Below are 6,868 nucleotides of genomic sequence, written 5' to 3' on the forward strand. Positions count from 1 at the left end.
TTCAACAACTATGAGTGACACTTTCTCGCAAGCAAAAATCAAGCAGTGAAGAAGACAAGGGAAACATGAATTTCAGAAGTTACACATATTTGAGTAACGAGAAACTGATAAGACTGTAAAACTGCTTCAAAGCACCAGAAACCGAGGCCGCCAAGCGCTTTCTCCTACAGCACTATACATTTATGTTCACGGCAGTTTCTTCTCCACAAATGGGGAGAAACATGAAACTAGAAAGCTAGCAGCAACAGAGAAGAGGATGGAAGTACACCTCAAGAAGAATCTAATAGTCAAGATAAACAGTAGGTCACAAACTGGCCTAAAAACTCGTTTACATATATATAGTTTTCTTTGGATCCATTGTAGGCACGTTGTTCCCTGTCCATCACATTATGCAAGTGAACAAGGAATTATTCTCCAATGGATTGTATATACATTCTGAGACACAGAGGGGGCAGGGAGTATCGAGCGAGGGCATGTCGAGGCCAGAAGAAAAGAGTGGACTGCCTGGACCCTTCGTCCTACCCCAGCCCTATGAGGGCTGGGGTAGGAGCAGTGTGTTGTGTGAGGTTATTGTTTGAAATGACGCGCGTGAACGCACGCGCGTCATTCACAAACAATGAACATTATGCTTTGGTTTGAATGTGTGTATGTCTCGTGTTGTGCTCGCGTGCGGTGTGTATGTAGTTTGGTAACGCGTGTCTGTGTGTTATGGTTTGAATGTTGAAGCGTGCATGTGTGTTTGGATCGCGTGTCTGCGTTGTCATTTGAAAGGCATCGTTTTACTTAAATAGGGTTGCCGGACTGTTAAACGGCATTCAATCCTTACGCTGGAGTTGCTGTCTAACCATTAAAGGATTTCTTATTAATTTACATTTGGATTCCTTCTTCTTTCATTCCTCGAAGAGTTTACCTACCTTTACAACACTGGCGACGAGGGTGGGATTGTGAGATTGAAAAAAGGCAGCTATGTACACAAAGGACTAGCGAAGTGGTCTGATCCTGTCAAAGTTATTGAAATATTCAAGAATGCTGTAAGGGTATTTGATGGAAGTGTTTGGCATTTTAGCAGGGTTTCAAAATATAACATCAGCAAGCAAGATAATGAAAATAACCCATTAAGTGTGGTTTCTGATGAGGACGACTCATTCAATGTATTTTTAGATGTTGATGCAAATGATTCAAAGCCATCTGGACCATCTACTATTGTTTCTACCTATTGTGATCCGGATTCGCAAGAGTTACTGAGAAGCTCAAGGTGTCGCAGAATCCCATCTAGGTTCAATGACTTTGTTCTCTCTTAAAAAAAAAAAGGAGGGAGGTGTGTTGTGTGAGGTTATTGTTTGAAATGACGCGCGTGAACGCACGCGCGTCATTCACAAACAATGAACATTATGCTTTGGTTTGAATGTGTGTATGTCTCGTGTTGTGCTCGCGTGCGGTGTGTATGTAGTTTGGTAACGCGTGTCTGTGTGTTATGGTTTGAATGTTGAAGCGTGCATGTGTGTTTGGATCGCGTGTCTGCGTTGTCATTTGAAAGGCATCGTTTTACTTAAATAGGGTTGCCGGACTGTTAAACGGCATTCAATCCTTACGCTGGAGTTGCTGTCTAACCATTAAATGATTTCTTATTAATTTACATTTGGATTCCTTCTTCTTTCATTCCTCGAAGAGTTTACCTACCTTTACAACACAGTGGCAGAAGAGGGGTGTTAGAGAGGGGCAGCAGGATTAGAGATGAAGCCTGACTAGGCCGAACCAGGGTCTCCGCTCATCCATCAGCTGCCACCGAGCCTTTCACAGGCAGTATTCCTGACAGGCAGAGAGCCACTGCCATGGATTTACCATAGCGGCGGGCCATCCGCCTCCTCAGTGCAGTCCTGGCTGCAGCAGCATCACTCCCTTTGCAATTCACGGTGGGGTGATAGTCATCAATTAAAATTTACTGCAACCATGGTGTGTTATATTCCATATAGGTACCATAATATAGGTAATACTTCGTAACCCTTCACCTTTATTCTTCCCTACATTACACTTATAACGGTTTACAGGGACTGACCTTTTACTTAGATAGTTTCAAGTTTAGTTTATTATGTTTTGGCTCTCGACTGAGGGCCACATAAAACACATACAATTATACAATAATGGTTACAAAGATAAACATAGGTTACTGAGTTAAAAGAGCCACAGCTTATTCCATGGTTGAGCAGTCATCTAGCTCTTCTCCATGAAACATTTAATAAATATCTAAAAACCCCTTGAAGAAGTTAAGAATTCTAAAACAGAACATTTCATTTGGCGGACAGTAAAGTGCATGGAAAAAAGTTTTAACATTTAAAATCCCCAGTTGTAAACAAATTGGTTTTAGCCACTTAGAACGCAAAGGGTGCAATGCCGGACAAATAAACAAGACATGATTACGATCCTGTATCGCATTACTACAAAGGTTGCATATCGGGGATACACCATACCACTTCGCAATGAGGTAATTAAGGGGGAGCAAATCATGTCTTAAAAGGTACCACAATCTACGGACTCTGTGGGGAATATTCCAGGTAAGATATTGTTGGGCCAGTTTTGGTGTATATGTACTTAACAGTAGTTGCCTTTCTTTATTCCCTTGTTTAGCGATTATATCCATCTTGAAACTGAGCTCCCATGAGGCGCATTTCAATTTAGACTTTAGTTCAGCCGGAGTAAGCGAAAACAATGAGCTTTCATCCAACTCCAACAAAACTACAGCTTTTCTAAAGTTCTTAACCAGCATAGAGAACTCATTAAAGTGGCCCAGAAGTTCTTTTTTGATAGCTTCCCGTAAGGTATCTGGGTTACTTCTCGCTAAACAGGCCACCCACCTTACAAGGGCAATCAGCCCCTGCACCCAACAACTTCGGAGTCCGAATTCTAGCCTGCATGCAGAGACAGAACAAGCTGTATTTAGAGAGGAAATTCTTCTTAGCACCTTTCCTTCTATTTTTTGCAGGAATCCCCAATAATTTAGCTCCACTAGTTCTAATCCATAAAGTAATGTGGCGGGGATCTTTGCTCTAAATACCTCTAGAAATAGTGAGAAGTGTCTCTTCCCTGTAGCGTTATACAGGGAACTTAACCCCATACCATGAGCCAATGCTTTATGTGCATTGTGTTCAATGTGGGGTTTCTCACTTAAATTTGCTGAAATGATTTTGCCTAAAAAGGTATAAGTTTTAACCACCTCGAGTTTTTGTCTTCCTATGGCCCAACAATAATTTACAGATCTACATTTTTTCTTTCCAAAAATGCACATTATTTTACTTTTAGAGACGTTAATCTTCATATAATGTGCTTCTGCAAATCGATTTAATGCCTGCAGACGGTTGGACAAGCCCTTTGGTGTTAGATCTAGGACAAGGATATCGTCCGCATACATTAAAACCGATATCGCTGATTCTCCAATTTTTGGGGCTTGCCCCTCACAAGCAGAAATAAACTTAGGAAGGTCTGCCGTATATAAAGAAAATAATGTAGGGGCCAATATACACCCTTGTTTCAAACCATTTGGGGAAGGTATGGATTGTGAGAGTCCTCTCTCTCCACCATATAACACCTTGCACCATGTGTTCGAGTGAAGGGCCTTCACAAGCTCAAGAAGCTGTATTGGCATACCTAAAGCTGCAAGCTTTCTCCACAGCGTTGGACGATCTACTTTGTCGAAAGCTGTGGAGAAGTCTATAAATGGCACGTAAATTCCACCACCTCGAACACGTACATATTTATCAGTAATCACCTGCAATGCTGTTAAATTATCTAATGTTCCATGATCTTTACGAAATCCAGTTTGTTCCAAAGGTAAAATACGATTAAGATCTATCCAATCATTAATCAAAGTTAAAAGATATTTAGCGAACACTTTTCCTATTGCATCCAATAAAGCTATTAGACGGTAATTTGCTGGATTCTCCCTTTCTCCCTTTTTAAATAGGGGAATTAATATACTTCCTCTCCATGAGTCAGGGACAGATCTAGAAAGGAGACATGCATGAAATATTGGAAGAAGGATCTTGCTCCAGGAGGTGACATCTTGTTTCAATAGGGACATCGGTAGTTCATCAGGACCCATAGCTCTGGAAGAGCGCATGCTCTTTAACACAGAAGCTATGGTTTTCTCGGATGGAAGCTCTATATTATTTTTGCTATTCGGAACTAGATCCCCATTGTCACCCACTGCACCATTAGAAGCATACAAACCAGATATAAATTTTATCCAAATATCTTCAGCAATAGCAATGGGAATAGGGGTGGTTCTTACGCCACATCCCTTCCCTATTATTGCCCAAAATTCTCTGGAATTATTAAAGGCTAATGCTTCCCTTAACCTAATCCAGAGGGAATCTTCTTTATCTCTTTTTAATTTTATTTTCAATCTGACCCTCCTTCTCCGTAGTAGAGCTAATTTCTGTGCATTTTCCTTTGTTCTACTTAGGTACTGTAGCCTCACGAGTTTATTTATCTCCTTATTTAAGGGTAATAGTATACTAGGAGTGGAATACGACTTTTTGGTATTTTTTGTTTTCTTAGCTAACGTAGTAACCCTTTTCTTAAAATTTTCAAAGTTTAGAAATTCCCTACCCTGCCATTCTTCTAATTCCAGAATGGTTTGAGCTAGTATATTTTGGACTTCCTTCATACTGGTGGGGTCCCAAAAGCACCTTCCAGATTTGGAATGAATAGAGACTCCTTTATTAGTTATAGACCAAGAGTCTGTATCTGGAAGTTGTATCAAAACAGTTAAGTTAATCATATTATGATCACTTAAGAAAGACTGAGAGATCCTTATATCTTGAATGAAGGAAAACGTATCGTAGTCCGTGATCACATAGTCCAAAATGGATTCACCCCTAAATGACCTATGTGTAAACTTGGCAGGAATGTCAGAAGGCATCCTACCATTTTCAATTAGACCCTCAAAATAGCTAAGTTCTTCAAGTAATATTTTTCCTCTTTTATTAGAATTGATGTTACTAGGAAAAATTGCTTGAGGTATATTATATGCTTCTTCCTTGTAAGTATTTCTGAACATATCTATACTTGCATTAGAAACTTTGCTATTTAAGTCACCCATAAGCAAAATATAAGGAGGCTGATCCTGCTCTAATAATTGTTTTACATAAGAAAACATTCGCTTCAAAACAACGTTAAAAGTATCTTCAGGGGGAATGTATGCATTTAAAAGTACAAGAGAAGAACGATTTCCTACTGTCCCTATATTATCAATAGTTATGGACTGGAAAAGATTACTGCTGTCCTTGTAGTGGGAATACTGCCATTGTAATGTATTTAATAAAAAACAGGCGATTCCACCTTTTGCATGACCTTTCTTTACAGATGTAGCGGCAGCCTCAAGGACAATATAATCTTTACCTCCATCTATACTGTTTTTACACCATGTTTCCTGAATACATAACACATCAACATGCAAAGATAGTAAAAATTCTAATTTCTCAGAACAATTGTGTAAGCCTGCGGCATTCCAGGAAACTATTTTTAATTGACTGTTAAAGATGTTGAAACAGTCTTGGGTTGTTCGATGTGTTATTAGACAGAACTCCTGGTAGCCAATTCCATAACTGATTATCTTCTACTGGAGGCTTATCCGTATTCACAGAGGGAGGTAATACCTCAGAAACCATACGTTTGCCTCGGGAAACCCAAACTTTTAAGTCTTTACTATAGGAATAATGATCTTCCTTCCCACAACCCATTTTAAAGGCTTCTTCTCTGGGAGCGAAACACTTTCCGTTGTTAATAAAAGGAAGCACATCGATCCCTCTACACTGAAATGCTTCTGCTTGTTGGAGAACTAAGTTAGCAATAATTTTGGAACAAAATTTTACTCGTGCTTGTTGTTCACTTCCAACCCTTATTATGGAGACCAGGTCAATTTCTCTGGACAGGATAAGTTTTAAACTTTCAATGTCTTTGAAAGAATTAATCAACCATGATCTATTCAAGTTTAGGTCAGAGTCAAATAAGGGAAGGAAGTCCAATGTCAAAGTATCAATACAGAGGTTAGAAATTTTTTTGAGGACACAAAAGATGTTCGTCGGTTACTCTGCAATGGGGCAAAAAATAGGAGCAGACGGGTTAAGTACCCTTTTTTCAGTATTAGTATTCTTTCTTATGGCCTCCTTTGCTGGTTCCATAGAAATTATTTCGACAGCTTTAGAGTTTAATGGTTCCTCATTCATGATACTGACAGCAGGTAGATCTTCTGCAACAGAGTTAATAGCGGAAACAACAACCACATTGGAGGAAGTATCCAATAATGATCTATCTACCATATCTATTACATCACGGACTTCTGTATCAGTGTGCTTTTGAAAAATGATTTGTCTCTGTTTTTTCTTATTATGCTTTCGAGTAGGTTTCCTATTTTTTCCCTTATACTTTCTACTTTTTACTTTTACCATCTCTTTAGGCAATACAGTTCCTTCAGAATCTTTTACATCCTGATTGAAAATAGGAAAAAGATCTATCACGACAGATTGGTTGGCCTCTGCCGAACTTACTTCCTTCAGAGATGGTTCGGATTCTTTTCTCCTTTGTGAGGGGAGTGAGGGAGGAGCCACAAAGGGCTCATGAATTTCAACCTTTAACAGCTTTCCCATTTGTGCATTTTTACTCAAAGTAGGATTACTGACCAAGTCCTTCTGGTCTGCAGTTTCAGTATGTTCAGTAGCCCCAATCTCAGACTTTTTTTCAAGCAATACTTTCAATATTTCTGTAACCGAGTGCAAAATGCAATCCGAGCTCCCGACAAATTTACCTAATAGAAGAAGTATGGAGGCGAGTAAATGTTCGAGAGCTATCAGAGATTCAGAGATAGGTTTTT

The sequence above is a fragment of the Lissotriton vulgaris genome, chromosome 3_1 (assembly GCF_964263255.1).
Source record: "Lissotriton vulgaris chromosome 3_1, aLisVul1.2, whole genome shotgun sequence".
Classification (NCBI taxonomy): Eukaryota; Metazoa; Chordata; class Amphibia; order Caudata; family Salamandridae; genus Lissotriton; species Lissotriton vulgaris.